Raw genomic sequence first — 17,168 nt, 5'->3', positions numbered from 1 at the left:
AGTGAATGTAGCATGCACAATCCATAGAAACTTGATATAAAAACATCATTAAGGGTCAAAATCCCTCCCTGTTCTTTTCAAGCTTGGAGTTTAAGGGACCAAGTAGACAGAGGCAGATTACTAAATGGCATAATTAGCTATACTGTGTGACAGCCACCCACAAAGAGAATGTTAGGGCACAAAAAGTCATCCAAGAATTGTCATTGAGAGAGTGGAAGGAGGCCTTTCAGGGCCAGGACAAAAGGCTGGGGAGTAGACAGTGCAGATTCGAAACCTTGGGGAAGGTGCATCTGTTTGAGAGATGGCACACAGCCAGGGTAGAACAGAAACACCGAATCTCGAGAGGTGAGTCATGGTCCTGGAGAGGTAGGCCATATTCAAAGCAGAAATTAGGATTTTTGTTTTGGTCTTTAGAATCATAAGTCATTGAATTAATTTAAGTTTTCTGGGGTTAAGATTGGCCTTTTTGAGTTAAGGGGGCAAGAAGGGGTAGATGGATGGAAAAAAGATAGTGGAGTGGTCTAGATAAGACTTTTCAGTGCAGGGTGAGATCTGAGGCTTCTGTCTTCCCTGGGCATATCTGGGAGGTTTGACTTTACAATGGTGTATGTGTGTACTGTGTATTGGTTATGTACGTGGGTACACACACATCAGTATATAGCATTGTGTTATGCCTGTGTATTTGCATTCTTAAGCTAAGGGTTTCATATGTGTATATGCATGATAGTATATAGTTCTATATATGCATACAATTGTCTGTATGTGTAATATTTGGTGTGTGTGTGTGTGTGTGTGTGTGTGTGTGTGTGTGTAACATGTTTGTAGCACCTGTGTGCATGCACAGGAGCTCTAGGCTTAAGCAGCTTCTTCCCTCCTCCCCCCCCCCAAGTCACATATGCCCCTAACTGCCAGCAGGTGGCCCCTGAGCAACATGTGCTAGGCTCTGGGGACAAGATCCGCTTTTCTTTAGTCAGCCTTTTCCTTCCCACTGTTCCAAGAATCTTTTCATGGTCTGGCCTCTTTTCTCAAATCTTCTGTCCTGAGGGATACCGAGACTAAGGAAGACAATACTAACCCGCAGAACGGGCCTGAGAGTGGTAGTGTTGGACTATGGACAGGGCTGTTGAGCTCCTGTGGTGCTCCTGGCTCTGTGCCTGTCTCAGCTGCATCAGTGTCGTCAGCCACATAGGCAAGCGCAGACCTGTGCTGAGCTAAGGAGGGGTGTGGGCAAAGAAGAAAGTGCCAGGCATGTCTGTTCACCCTTGCTTAAAAGTGACACCAGACAAGATAGGGATATGGGGTTTTTCTGCTTGGAAGATGGAGAGCTAACATACATGTCCCATAATGATAGCATCTAAGTGTCCAAAGTCAGCTAGCTAGTCTCTGTCAGATCATGATTATTGGGTCTATGAAAAGCTGGGCTTGAGAAGGGAACTACTACTGGAATGGCTTCCTCTTGCTGTGATTTCTCTTGCCTCGAATAAAGAAAGTTAGGGAAATGGGTTTATTTTTGGCTCAAAGTTCAAAGCTATAGACTATCCTGAGGAAGTCATGGTGTCAGAAGCGTGAATAGCTGGTCACACTGCATCTGTAATCAAAGAGCTGGGAGTGATGAGCAATGATGCTCAGCTTATTTTATCATTTGGACCCCAGCCAGAGGATGCTCTCTCCTATATTCAGGGTAGGTCTTCCCACATCAATTACCGTAATCCACTACAGAAGTTCTCTGGAGCTACCCCAATCTCAGCCTCTAGATCTTGTCAGCTAGCAACCAAAATTAACCACGGACCTGACTTTTTCATGGTTCTATTGATGGGTGAATAAAATGATCTCTGTGTTGTTGTTAGTGCAAAGCCTTCAGTGGACATTCTCCTTTGGGAAATTGTGTAAGAGTTTCTGTGCTTAGATTCTTAGAAGTGGCTCCATATATTTTAAAATTCAATAAATATCACAAATATCCATCTAAGTTTCCAAATCAATTTGAACTCCCATTTTCTTTGGAAGAGGACTGTCTTTCCCTACATTCTTATCAATTCTAGATAATAGTAATTTTTTCTTCCTTTTAGCCTGTGTTATAAGCAAAACCTGAGTATTCTATTGTTTTAATTTAAACTTTCCTTATTATATAGTGTTGAACATAGTTTGTGATTTCTTTGATCATTTGTAGTTTTTCTCTGATATGTGGTTATTAGCTTTTGTTGTGGTTTGAATAGGTTTGACTCCTATAGATTCATGTGTTTCAGTGCTTGGCCATAGAGACTGGCACTATTTGGAGGTATGGCTTTATTAGAGTAGTTGTGGGTTTATTGGAGGAAGCAAGTCACTGTGTAGACAGGCTTTGAGGTCTCCTATGCTCAAGCTCCACCCAGTGTGGAATCAGAGCCTCCTAGCTGCCTGTGGAAGACAGTGTCCAGTTTCTGCCTTTAGATCAAGATGTAGAATGTCCCGCGCAACCGTCTCGCCTGCAAGAACGACACGGCACACGAAATAGGATCCTTTTGCGGTAAACTTTAATACTCTCGAGAGCCAGCACTTGTTACACGTGACGAAGAAGACGAAGAAGACCAAGAAGACGAACAAGACGAACAAGACGACGAGACCAACGAGACCAACGAGACCAACGAGACGACCAAGACGACGCGAACTATCTAGCCCGTCCCCTTATAAAGGGATCAGTCCTTGCCTTGGACGTGGAGCCCCCTGATTGGTTGAAACTCATCAGGCCCTATGACGCCACGGGAGAGGCAGAGCTCAAGGAGTGGAAAGTTACCCAGCATGTGCGCACATGGCTTGTTTACTGCTAACTCCAGCCGGATGTCGGCGCCATCTTGTAATGGAGAATGTGCGGGCGGCGCCCCACAGTAGAATTCTCAGCTCCTACAGCATCAAGTCTGCCCGCACACTGTCATGATCACCACCATGATGATAATGGATCAAACTTCTGAAATTGTAAGCCAGCCCTAATTTAATGTTTTTATTTATAAGACAGCTTTAAAATTTTCTGTCTGTGTGCTAAATTCCAAATAACCACAAAGGTTAGGTACCTAATAAGGGACCAGAAGGGAGAAGAGGATCTTCAGAGGAAGGGGAAATAGAATATAGAGTTATCGAGAGATAAAGAGGGAAATGTCTAACTAGGAGAATTTAATAGGAGGACGATGTGTTAGAAGGTACAGGAGGAAATATGGTGAGGGACAGCTGACACTAAACAGTATTTGAAAAACCGTATAAAAGTATACTACCGAAGAACCTTTCTAACACACACACACACACACACACACATACACACACACACACACACACACACACACACAGAGAGAGAGAGAGAGAGAGAGAGAGAGAGAGAGAGAGTCTAAATAATAATACCGAATAATAACTCACCAAATAGTACCAAATAATAGCTGTGGATTGATGTCTGTTGATGTCAGGTGAGGGCAGGCACAAGATAAGGCAAAGCCTGTGGTTGGTCAGTGAAAAAGAAAGGCAGGGGTAGAGTTTTTGAGAGACAAGAAAGATCGGGAGAAGAAACCAAGATGAAGGAGGAGAATAAATCAGCCCTGTGTGGTTTTATCTATCTATCTATCTATCTATCTATCTATCTATCTATCTATCTATTTAATTTTTCTTTTTATTAATTTTTCTTTTTTTTTCTTTCCCTCGTGTCGGGGGCTGACTTTCGATAGATCACAGAGAGGGAGCTGCTCTGCTACGTACGAAACCCTGACCCTGAAGCATGTCGTCTACAAATGGTTTAGCGCCAGGTTCCACATGGGAAAGAGGGCGGCCCCTTTTCAGGCCGCAGCCCATTTCCTGCGACGAATGGCTCTCCGTACCAGATCCCGGTCCCGACGCCCAGCAGGGGGACCTGTCCTGCACGCGGGGCGCGACATGGGGACCTGCTGGACGGAGACGGACGGGGACCTGGCTATCCGGGGCCAACCGAGGCTCCTTCGGTGCTGCTGTATCGTTCCGCCTGGGCAGGATTCTGACTTAGAGGCGTTCAGTCATAATCCCACAGATGGTAGCTTCGCCCCATTGGCTCCTCAGCCCCCTGTGTGGTTTTAAATAGCCACAGGTAGCTATGAATATCTTATAAGGAATGAATAATTACAGGACAATTTTTCTTATCTAGGTTGGCAGTTTGTATCAATATCAGTTGGCTCTGAGTTTATTGTGTGGATGTCTTGTAGAGTGAGAATTTACTGATATAAATCTGATTGATAAATTAGAAACCTCTAGAGTTCTGATTTTACTGGGTTGCTGGGAATGTGATCAGAGTTCGCAGCAGAGAGCCGCAAGATAGGCAGTCTCTGTGTGGGGCTGGAGTGGCAGTGATCTGACACGGGATCTAGATGGACAGCCGCTGATGGGGCTAGCCATGGAGGTGGAGAGACCACCGGGGACAGAGAGTAGTGTGGCATGGTACCATTTTTAAATTGATTATCATTTAGTGCAACAAATAAGGGAGACAGTGACCCAACTAGACATCTTATGCCATGAAGCAACACCCTCCCATACCAGGACTGGATGACATCTTGATGAATCATTAGCCAAAGGAGTCATACAGACATCTTCCCTGTGTCCCCAACATCACAGGTTATTACCAAAGCTGCTGATTTCTTTCCTCAACCTGATAACCCTACTGTTGAAAACTACACTTGTGTATGTCATCAAACACAAAGAAGTCAAGACGGTACCAAACTAGCTAGAAGCTGTACCCCTACTTGCTAGTGTTTGTGGTGCTAGAAAGGTACTTTCCATGGTGCTGGAGGAAAAAGGTAACTATAAACATCACCTACTTAGAAACACTATGACTGAAAGCGGTGACCTGCTCACAAGCTATACTGGTGCAATAGTATCACAAATTTTATGGGAGTAATCAACCACTTTTTAAACATTAGGTTTAAGACTTACTTCATGCTATGGTACCCATACTTGATGCTACTCAAATGGCCAAACCTAAAACCAGACAAATCATGGGCCAGGGGAAAACCCACTACTATTATTCTGCTAAGGGAACACAGCCAATAAGATGACTACTAAGAACATATTGCTATACCGGTTGACGAGTGCCTAACTCAGACTATATGAGAGAAACTTCATCTTGCGGTAGATGAGATTTAACACAGAGATCCACATTTGGGTAATGCGAAGAGAGTGAGAGACTTTGGAGCACTCTCTTTACACTGGTGTCTGCATCAAAACCCCCCTTTCAAGGCTCAGGCATCCATGAGGCAGAAGGAGTGTAAGAGTTAGAGGGATGGATGACTCTAAGAAAACTCTTCTACATAATAGGACTGAGACACTTTGGAACTCACAAAGATTCAGGCAGCACATATGAGCCCTGCACAGGTTCAAGCAAGAGAGGGTCCCAGTACCAAGAAAGGAAAATGGACAGAGAATCCCAACCCTAAACAAGAAGCTATTTGCAAATGAAACTTGCTGGCAAAAGTAAAAATCAATGTTTTTTAATGGAGTGTCACTGGCTATACCAACCAGATCCTAGCACAAGATCCATGCCCAGTATCAGTTGGCCAACAAAAAACAGACTTTATGTTGTTAATTTTTGGTGAGGAATGAAGACATTTTTTGACTTGTTGGTCTTTTTTAAAGAGGAGAGATCATATATGGATGAATAGAAGTATAAGGATGATACAGGAGAAGTTGAAGAAAGGAAAAATGATTAAAATATACTATATGAAAAATTAACATATATTTATGTTTATGAGTGTTTTTCAACATATATGTGCACTTCATGCATGCCTGGTGTCTGAAGAGGGTGTTGAGTCCCCTTGGGCTGGAATTATAGATGGTTATGAACCACCATGCCAGTGCTCAAAACTAACGCCAGGTCCTCTGTAAAATCAGGCAGTGCTCTCAATGGTAAACCATCTATTCAGTTTCCCTTCCTTAGTTTTATACTGAGATGCTTATCCTTTAAAAATATTTTAAATTGCCAGGCAGTGATGGTGCATGCTTTTAATCCCAGAACTTGGGAGACAGAGGTAGGCATATTATTACTAAGTCGAAAGCTAGTCTGGTGTATGGAGTGAGTTCCAGCACAGTCAGGGCTACACAGAGAAACCCTCTCTCAGAAAACAAAATAAAAAACAAGCAAACAAACAAAAAACAAACACAAAAACAAAAGAATTGATTTCTAAACTCTAATTAGTATGAGTAGTTTTGTCTGCTACGTGTTTCTCAACCATTTCCTTCTATAATGCTGTCCTTCTTCCAATTCTGTTATGGTACATTTTTACCCGTTTTGAGAAGGAAGAATGTGTAGAGCATGTCAATTTCCATTTAGAACATACTCCTCTATTGTCTTCCTGTAGACGTTGGAACCTATATTTAGGAAATCTGTTTGTTTTCAGCCACAATTCCTAGAGTACTACAGAACAAGTCTCTCACTGGGCCTGATGTTCTTTCCCCTACCCTGACAGCACATTTCACTATTGATTTGCATGTTTTCTTACAAGTGTAAGCATCTTGCTTTGTTCTGTTAGGACTTATGTCTTTGTGTTACACAGAACACTGCCTGGCTTCTCATTCTTAGTTACCATTATCATCTCAACAGCTGCTCCAGTCAATCCTAGTGATTTAGTGGCTGTGACTCAGGTGCCTCCCTCTCCAGTCTGGAGAGTGGCTTTTGCATGACTTCATCCGAAGAAACCAATGGTCTCTGTGCTTGACCAAATTGGAAGCTGCTATTGTAGAAATGGGTTCTTATTTCCAAAAATCTGTGACTCTTTGGGGGCATCAGGGTGTTCTGTTTATGCTGCAGCCGCTCCCTTCTCTTGGAATGAAGCATGCCATGAAATTTACTGGTAGTAGTAGTTGGAAGCTCATGGGTGTTTGGCAGACAGATCGGGGTTGTTATTAAACTACCATTGGGTCACTTTATTATTTTCAATGAAGACACTGAGGGCTATGACTGACTAATTCCCTTTCCTTTTTGAGCAACCTTTACCCATGTCCACTCAAATATAAGAATAATTCCCATTTTAGCCAGGAAGTTCATTTGAGGCAAAAATAGAGCAAGGGAAAAAGCGAATGACTCATTCATCAATCAGAGCCCATAACTCAATATCACGCTGCTTTTGCTGGACTTGACAACCCCCAAACATGAAGAACACATCAGTATCCTTTCAACAAGTCTAAGGTAGGGTTGCTTCCGTTAGTTAACCTGGCAGGTCAATTGGGACCTAACATAAAATGGCACCTGCGGTTTTCAAGTCAAGTTCAGGTGCAACATTGAACAATAGATTTTTACTACTGGCAGCTTCTTCGAGAGTGAGGGAATCTCTCCGAGCCCCTTGGATTGAGTTCCTGATGTTTCATTTGTCAGAACTGAAATGTACGTCCTCTGTCCTCATCTAAGCCGGTCACTCCAAGGACATGAGTTAGTCCAGCAATGGCTGCTTTCCAAGATCTTATTGTAAGGTCAGTGGTGAAGATCGCTGGTGAAGATTGGTTTCCTGACCAGCGCGTGGAGCCCGATCTCAATAAGGAAGTGGGAAATAGACAGGTGACCAATAGGTGGACAGGTCACTGTTATTCTGTTAACCAATTAACCGCCTTTCCTCTGTAGAACATTTCACGATTATAGTTAAAGCAATCCAAAATCTAAACCAGTATTTTGAGATTGTTTGCACTGCTTTGCAAATGTTGGTACATTAGAGGGTTGTATATGCACATGCCTAAATCTGGTCTGCTTGTTGAAGGGACACGCAGTGGGTAGGGCAGAATCTTGTCAACACTGAGCAGCATTTAAGATACTGAATCATTGTCAAGGAAGAAAAGTGGAGACACATTAGAAACAGAACTAGGTGTACAGTTCTTTTCCATCCTCTCCACTCTCTCGTCTTTGAATATTTAACACACACTATCCAATTTTAGAATTTCATCTGTTTGAATTTTACATCATTTTGCTTGGTAACAAATCTGCCATGTACTAATGCACATATAAATTTATTATTGTTATTATTATTATTATTACTTTACTTTTTAGGTAGGCCCCAAGGAACTTGTCCTCAAGGCTAGTTAAATAGTGCCTCGCTGCTTCCAGATTTTTCTCCTTCTATTCAATGAACCCCTGTCTTTTGTTTTGTTTTTCAGACAAAAACTTGCAGGTTCCACATTTTTTTTTTTTTTTTTTTTTTTTTGGCCGAAGAGAGGAAAGGTGGTAAAATATGCTGACGGGGTATTATACACATTCTGAAAGCTGGCTGTGTGGCAGGTTAAAGTGGCAAGGTACAGATTCCCAGTGAGTGACAGAAATACAACTGAATGTATTCTGACTAAAGCCACCACAGGGCTCTGAAGACACTGGGAATCGACTTGTCACTTGAGGTGGCGTGCTGTTAGTGGCTTGGCCAGGGTAACGAGAAGCTCTGTGCTCTGGGGCGGATGTTCGTGGTGCTCAGGGAATGCCACCAGCACCAGAGAACATGAATTATGCCATATGTACCCTCCAGCCATTTGTGCTAAATTGACCCTCCAGGGTCTGGAACCCAGCCCAAATTTCCTTGTGCTGGTAGGCTGTGGAAGGCAGGAATAAGGAGAGAAAACCCGCCTTTTACATTCCTTGAAGCAGCAGAAATGACTCTGTAAGGTACATTTCCTTCTTGCATCCAGAGACACGTAAACAATACAACCCAGAGTCAGATTCTAAGCTCCTACAGCAAGCCATCCTGATTAAATACCATTCTCAGTCTAGGCAAATATTCCCCGCAACCCTCCCCCCCAGACTATCTCAGAGAGCCAGAGACTTGGTAGTCCAGACCTATTAAGGGCTTCAGAGAGCTGGGGAGACATTCTTATGAAGATGGTCTCAGCATGAAAATTGAGAAGCAAACAAAAGATGATGTCCTCTCTCTCTCTCTCTCTCTCTCTCTCTCTCTCTCTCTCTCTCTCTCTCTCTCTCTCTCTGGGGGAGGGAATGGAGGGAGAGGAAAGAGGTGAAGGGAGGGAGAGAGGAGAGAAAGAGAGAGAGGAATGAAAATGTGCTGGTTTCCAAGAGAAGCCCTGGTAACAGGTTTCTGGGTAAATGCAAGTTGCATTGTCTTCAATCAGAGATGACTTGAAAGGAAAGTGCTTTAATGCTAATACTGCAGATGTCTGCAGGAAACTCAGCACCACACTGAACACTGTAGTTAGATAGCTGTGCAGAAAAGTGCATGAAGGAAAGGGCTAATGTGCAATACTTCTATTTAAGATAGAAGGAGGAAATAGAAATTGTGATAGCATGCTATTTCAAGTAATAATAGAAAGTACTTGATGTTTACATGGTGAATGGATCGATACTAATTCTGTAGTCAGTGCACATAGAGTCGTTTGGATTAGACTAGTGACAAATGCACTCGGTAGAGCTGAAATTTCCACCCTGAAACATTTCTTTCTTGCTGCGTGTTAGATGGAATTTTCCACCCAAGTATCTGGAAGGATTTGCATAAGAATGGTGATGGAGCAGTGTTCTCTAATGATGCGCTTTTCTTTGTTAAACTTCAAAAATGTCTATGGTTCATGATGAGGTTTGGGTGAATTGCCAAGCTAATGCGTTTATATTTTCTTTAAAGAGCTTATCTTCCCTGTGTTGCAGGAGTTACTTTATATTGTGCTTAGAAAGGCAGCGGCAGCAAAGCTGTATCTGTAGCAACCCCAATAAATGTGTCCTCCTCCTCCTTCTCCTCCTCGACTAAGAAGAAGGGAATTTGGAAGGGTGCTTGTCCACCACTGGCTCAGCTACAGTGAACAGACACATTGGATTCATTCTCAGCTCCCATACCTCATGGTCCTGACCCAAAAGTGAGGATGCTGTTTTCTAGCTCAAACAATGACCTCTTGTTAGCCTTCACCTTCAGTGATCTCATCAAGAGGACTGAGGTTGACCCACAGCCTGGTGTGTTCTTTGGGGTTGAGTTGAATTATTTGGATGAGAGTCTGGGAGCAAATGCTGTTTTGGAAAGCAACCTTTTTGTCCTCCTCACAAGAACCTAATGTTCCCAGTGTTGAGGAGGCAAGGGACTGGAATCTTAGGAATTCCAGGAATGCAGCCACCATGCAAAAGAAGACTACTTAGAGGCTGTTCCCCAGCAACTACAAAAGGAGACAAACAAAGCCCTAAGCTGCATCCCAGGCCAGTAGGAGACAGCACAGTAACCTGGGGTTTAAAGAAACAAAGGCTTTGAAAGCTCTGTGTGCAAGGAAACTCAGAGGTCACCTAATCCACTCTAGTTTCTAATGTCCCAACTTGCCTCCCAATATAGTTTTCCAGCTTACTGAACACCAACTGATGCTTGAACACTTCTGAATCCAAAGAACCCACTTTTTTACAATGCCAACAGAAGACAACAGAGGACCTGCCACACTCCAGACATGGTGATAAGCCCTCTAACTGCATGCTTTTACTGAGTGTGCACAGCAACCCTCCAAGTTTACACATGGGCAAACTGAAGTTATACATTGTTGAGAAAGGATTTAAACCTCTAGGTTCCCAGTATCAGTGTTCATAACCTCTATGATTTTTTTACCCAACCTATATCATTATTGGTAGACAGACCTGATGTATCTCTTCTGAATTTTGGAGACATGGTGACAAGAACTTTAGGCAAAAACCCAGACTATAGCAACCTCAGCAGCAGGCTAGGCTTGGCCACATGTTCCCAAACTTTTACAAAAGAGATTTGTAATAGTGAAAAGAAGGAGCAGGAGATGTTATTAACACTTTGGGAAGAAAAAAATCCCTTGACTCTAAGTTCATCTTTAAGTTTCTGATGTGAGTTGCAGAACTTAGGAGAGAAGAAATTTGAGCCATGGATGATAGGCAAGCATGGTTAAAAAGTTCCTGTCATGATGTGGTCTGGTTGGTTCTTGTCTCAGCCCTGGTTCTGAGAGATGTTTTGAAGAAGTTATTGAGGGGGTCCAGCTAGTCCATACATACACGATGACTATTTTTGTTCTAGGGTGCAACCTCATCACCACAGACAATTGCCTATATCTGACGGTGGGGATGTGTGTTCTACCTGGGTAGCCTTGCTGTTTCTGGAACCCAAGATGGCAGCAGTAACAATGGCTTACCTGTAAGGAAAAGATGACGGGGCACCAATAAAAGGAAAAGTCGCTGAAAGGAAGAGTCACAGGGCACCAATGTTAGGGGAAGGATGAAGAGAGTGGGGGGCATATGGCCCATGGAGGTGCGACGAGGCCTGGAGGCAATGGAGATGCCTCTGAGGAGTCCAGGTTGGGAATCCCTTCCCTGAGGGACCAGCCACACAACAGTATAGTACGGAATAGAGTTTATTCAGGTCATGGGAGAGTTAAGAGGGTGGTAGAGGCAGAGAGAGAGAGAGAAGTAGAGGAGTAGAGGCCGGCTATGAGCACGTGGGAGAGAGGGGGGAAGGGAAGGGAAGAGCAAGGCTGCAAGAGCACAAGAGCAGGAGAGGCCAAGAGAGAGAGGAGGGGTCAAGCAGCTCTATTTATAATGTCAGGTCACTGGGGCGGAGCATACCTGGCCACTGCTGGGTAACTGAGGGGTGGGGTATACCTGGCTGTTGCTAGGTAACTGAGGGGTGGGGTTTACAGAATCCCAACATTACCTCTGTACCTTCAGCTTTGAAATGAGACTAGGTCATGCAGACTACGCTTGTCAGTGACTGTCATACCTATGTAGAGTCAAGCAGGATCCAAAGTCAAGGATACAAAGAAGGAAAGAAGAGATGCCAGGCTTGCATCCTGCTGATAGCCCCTTGGTGGCACAAGTAGCTACTTAAAGCTCCCTAGAAAAAGCAGTGTCTGTATTATAACACCTGGGACCCTCTTTGTCCGTCTTACAGGATAGCCCTCCAAAAACTTGAGGCATTTTTCATGTAGCTCTTCTGTTCTCCCAGAATTTTTTTTTTTTAAATAACAGGTTTACTTATGTCAGTCTAATGAGAGATTTATTTTAATTCCCCAATGTTCTTTCCAAAACATCTTATAGATTTCTCTCTCTCTCTCTCTCTCTCTCTCTCTTTCTCTCTCTCTTCTTCCCTCCTTCCCTCCCTCCCTCCCCCATGTGTGTATGTGTGTGTGTGTGTGTGTGTGTGTGTGTGTGTGTGTGTGTGTGTGTGATCTGAATACAAAGCATTAAAGATACACATAGCTTTTCTCATCCACGGCATTAGTTAGCTTTAGCTGCTGTGATACAATACCTTGACAAAAGTAACTAAATTCTTATTTTTTTAACAGGGTTTAAAGGTTGTGGCCAGGAAGTCCTGGTAGCAGGTACTTGAGGCTGCTGGTACTTGTGTCTGTAGCCAGAAGACTAAGAACACTGGATACTGTGTGCTCAGTTCAGTTTCTCCTTCCCCTATAGTCCAGAGCTTCATACCACAGAATGGTGCCACTCACTGTTAAGATGAGTCTTCCCACCTTATCTAGCCTAATTTATTAATGTCTCAGAGGCATCTCTAGAGACTTGTCTCCTAGGTGATTCTCAGTCTTGCCGAATTGATAGTATAAACCATCTTGTCTATCTGCCCCTCTCAGATATATACTAGTTTAAATATTTATTAAGTGCAGAAGGTATAATGGTATTTTGTTATTTATTTTTTAATATTTATTTATTTTATGTATGTGAGCACACTCTCACTGTCTTCAGACACACCAGAAGAGGGCATCAGATCCTGTTACAGATGGTTGTGAGCCCCCATGTGGTTACTAGGAATTGAACTCAGGACCTCTGGAAGAGCAGTCAGTATTCTCAACTGCTGAGCCATTTCTCTAACCTGTTATTTATTTCTTTATAGTGTGGTTGTCACTTGAGTTTTATGAAACAAATTAAAAAGGAGACCACACTGTGCTGGAAATACAGTCTTAGTGATGATTCTGAGTGACCTTGAGAAAAACTCAGTCTCTCTCTAGGCTTCCCAGTCTTTCTCTCTTGGGTTTGGTGAAAGTGTATGCAAAATGGTCTCCAAATCCAGGTGCCACACGTGCTAGTTAACTCTTTGTTTTTGTAACAAATGCCTGTGTAAGTAAACTTAAAACGAAGAAGGGCTTACTGTGAATCAAAGTTCCAGAAGTTCAGTCCAAGACAGGTTGGTTTGATTGCTTTAGGGTTTGTAGTGAACTTGTGCATAACATTTGGAGGATGTAGTGGATCAATACAGCTCATCTCATGGTTGGGAGGAAAGAGAAAGAAATGGACAACTTATAATCCCATTTAAGAAACTCACCTCTAATGGCCTAACACTTCCTATTGGGTCTCATTGCTTAAATATTCTACCATAGTGTTGGGAGCTGAGAACCAACTCTCTTTACATTTAATCTCATCCATACGGAAGCATCATGTATCTCAGGAGCTCAAGGCTACAAATAGTCACTTTGGTCAACCCTACTCAAGTCTCTATTAAGCACAGGTGCTTATCTGGGGTGTTGAGCTACACATAAAACCAGAGTCATGGAGATCTAGGCCAGCTCCAGAATTCCTGGTGCTATGTCATAGCATTCCCTGTTACTGATGTTTGTTTCCCATTGAACCTCATTTCCTTAAGGGACTGTGCAAGAAAAGTAATGATATTCACACAAAGGGGTTCCTTTTCTACAGTGCCTGGTACATTTTACACATTCAAATACTGCTGGTTATGTGTTCGTAAATCAGATAATCATAGAAAAAGTAAAATATTTCAGTATGCCAAGTGCCTTGAGAACCTGCTTGAAGAGAACTTTTGGTCTGGTAAGTAGTTGGCTTTGAAAGAGAATGAGTCATTTATTTGAATGTTCTGTCCCCAGAGGGCATTACTGCTTCGGAGGGATTAGGAGGTATGGCCTTGCTATAGGAGAAATGCCACTGCCAGATGGGGGAGTGAGATTTGACGTATCGATGGCCTATGCCATTCCCAACTAGCTTTCCGCCCCCTACACTGACAAGGTGTTTTGTCACAGCTATTGGAAAGTCACGAAGGCGGAGGCTGAGACCTGAAGTATACATTTACTAGTTGAAGAGAGTAGACTAGAATCCCAGGTAGTTGGAAGGACATCAGATGATCTCTCGTGGAGGGAGAAGCACACGTTTCTGGGAACTTAAAAAATGCCAGAGTAAAGAGGAATAAGAAGAAAAAAGACCTAAGAAGGACGGCCGAGACCGGGTTGGCGTGGACTCTCTTTTAGCTTCAAATGTAGAAAAACTACCAAGTGTGTTCCCTGAATTGAACATGTTGGAAACCTGGCCCCTAGTGCAGCAGTACTGAGAAGTAAGCTATTTGGGAGGTGTTTTTATCACAGGGTATTGTGGGAGTGGCCTTCAGTGATGTCCTTGGACATGCTGTGATATTCTCTGACAAGCTGTGGTGCACCAGAAGACCTTCTCCCAGTGCTGGGTGATGCCTGCGCCATGTTTCTACACTTCTCAATTTTCAAAACTGTGAGCCAAATGGACTTCTAGCCTTAGTTTTTTTCGATTGCTCAATATATTTATTATCTATAGTAAATGCGGTAAGAGGGGTCGAAAAGCTTGTAGGCTACACAATTTCACAAGAAGCATTGTAGGGAAAGAGAAGGGCTGCGATCTATCAATTGTATCTTAAGGTCTTGGTGGATGCATTCCTGGGGGAGATGGGCCTCTAATTCCTGGTGGAGAGAGAGTCTCATTCTTGGAGGGGGCAAGCCTATAGGTGTCCCTCGAGCAGGGGGAAGGCCAACTGGTGGGCCCATGGGTAGTCGCATACCAGGTGGAGGAGCCATAATGCCTGGGGGTGGGGTTGCTCTGCCTATGGGTGGAGGTAGAGTTCCTGTCCTGACAGGTACTAGGTTGGAGCTCCCACAATGATAACAGTAGCAGCAACAGCAGCAGCTGCAACCGTGCCTCTTTCCTGTGGGGTCATGACCTGCTGGGGTGCCACTCCTACTCCTGGAACAGGCCCTGCTAATCCATCAGGAGATTGGGAAATAGGCACAACCTTCTGGCACTCCTCTGCCAGCTGCTCTTCCAACCCTAGGGCCACCTGAGCGCCAGCAAGTGGCACATGAGCAATGCCAGTATCTTTCGGTGGTGAACCTTCCACAGTCATGGAAACCAAGTTTTCTCCACGTAGCAAGACCAAACCTGTTTTTTTCTTCACGTTCTGGCTGTTTTGCATTCTTCGGCTTGATCTTCCTGAGCTCACCACAATCACAGACGATCACATTCATATGCTTGTCAAAGCCTTAAAGGTGCCAGTGAAGATTCTTCCATCTTGCAGGATACATCTCGTCCTATAGTCAATATGCTGCGGCATCTTGTTACTCCTACCCACAGTCATGACTGCTGTTCCACAATAGCCGCTATCAACTCTGAAGTTTTAAGATCTTTAATACTGGGGGGAGGGCTATACATATAGGTCTGATGCAGGCTATTAGCATACAGTGTAAGCTTGACCAAAGTTTCACAGTGGATGGGTCCCGTTTTCCTTGACTTCCACCACCTTGAAGTTCCAATACTGCTTTAACCAACTCTTGGTATCTCAGCTAAAAATGCCTGTCTCAGTTCTGCCTAGAAATCTACCACAGGAACGTGGTGTTGCTGAGAACATCGTGGGTACAAGTGACACTCTTGGTTGCTAAGTGAGGCTGTCCTTCTACGTTTGACCTGGACCCCAACCTCTGGCATGTGCTGTTCAGTAGTTAAGCGATCTGATCCCTTCCTTGCTCTATTGCATTGCAAATCTCTCCTCAGAACCAAGTGTCAGGCATCTCCAGCTCCTCCTCTCTGTGTGTTTACTTCTATCCTCATAAATCATCTAGATCTAAGCATTTTGTTATAACAGTAGATATCAGGGTGAGGTGAATTGATTTTTCTTCATCTCTGGAGGTCAACATCTCAACTGTACTCATGACGCAGGCATCCTGGAATGATGGCTGACAAAGATTTTGTTTCTTTCAGGGTTGAACCTAGCAGGAACCAGTTTCTGAGTTGATGGTATCACCTGGACCACCAACTATTTGGGGCATTAGATGTTTAAGTCCTAGGCTGAGATCAGATCATTTTAGTCCTATAAGTGGTTCTAAACAGAGTAGAAGAATCAGACTAAATTTCCAACTAGAGTGCATTTTTACGTTAGATTTTTGGGTCTTCCTGAAGTCCATGTTTTCTCTTTCCACAGCATAACAGTATCTAGCATGGAAGACTGTGGGTTCTCTCTCGGTACTGGCTCATTCCATCCTCTCCTTTTGTTCTTCATGGTTATTACCTTGATTCTGGACCCTCGTCCTTTCTCCCCAGGGCACTGTGCTTTCTTTTGAATTTTTTTCTCTGGCTTTAATTTTTTACCACACCTACAAATGAGTTCTGTGCATATTCTGGAGAAAGAAGTTTTACTGGGGTTGAAAATATTGTGAGATAAAAATTAATTAAGTTGTAAATATTTATTTTCAGAGTAAAGTAAGTAAGGCGTATTATAAGTGCTTTGGGAAATCTATACATGCTGAAAGGATCCATGGTGTCAGCATCTACAGGCAACTAGTGGCACAGGTTTATAGCAGTTTTTGTAAAAAAAAAAATATTTATAGCTGCTATCAAGTTGTATTTATATCTATTTTTATATTCAAATATTTTGCTTAATATCTTTTTTTCTTTAGACCAAATTGTATGTGTAGTTATCTACTTTTCTTACACAAACTTTGTTATACACCAAAACAGAGACAATATTATGATTTTGATCACTCCCACCACATTTAAATACATAGATTAAAAATTTACCAGAATTGTAGCAGTCAGTTTGTGTTGTGTAACAGATGGCCCCTAAACTAAGTAACCCCAAACCATAACTATGCATTTGATTCATTATTCTCTAGACATGATTTGAACAGGGCTCAGCTTGGTGGCTTTTTTGCTAATCTAGGCTGATCTGGTACATCTGGGCTTTGCTGCCACTTGGGGAGGTCACTTTTCTTGGGGAACATCTTGGGTGGCAGGACAGTCTGGTTTTGACATCTCTCATTCTCCACTCCCTGATGGAAAGCTTTCAGCAGCATGAGAGGACAAAGCCTTTTCAAGTCCCTTCTTTTATCTCATTGACTAATATATCATTGACTAACGTTAAGTCCTAGGGCCAGCCTCCATTCAAGAGGTAGAGAAATGAACTGTAGCTCTGAAGGGTATCATGCATCATGTTGTAAAGGCATGGCTTTGGACAGATGAATTTGTGGCC

At 43.2% G+C, this 17,168-nt stretch overlaps 1 pseudogene across 1 annotated transcript; it reads right to left on the bottom strand.

Moving 5' to 3' along the window:
• Window positions 1–14,563: 14,563 nt before the first annotated feature.
• Window positions 14,564–15,281, bottom strand: LOC308438631 (small nuclear ribonucleoprotein-associated protein N-like; annotated as a pseudogene). The gene has a single exon. The product of its transcript is annotated as a small nuclear ribonucleoprotein-associated protein N-like (transcript).
• Window positions 15,282–17,168: the final 1,887 nt, after the last annotated feature.

The sequence above is a fragment of the Micromys minutus genome (assembly GCF_963924665.1).
Source record: "Micromys minutus genome assembly, chromosome: 28".
Taxonomy (NCBI): domain Eukaryota; kingdom Metazoa; phylum Chordata; class Mammalia; order Rodentia; family Muridae; genus Micromys; species Micromys minutus.
The sequence above is the reverse complement of the archived record's forward strand: the minus strand, read 5'-3'. Positions and strand labels throughout refer to the sequence as shown.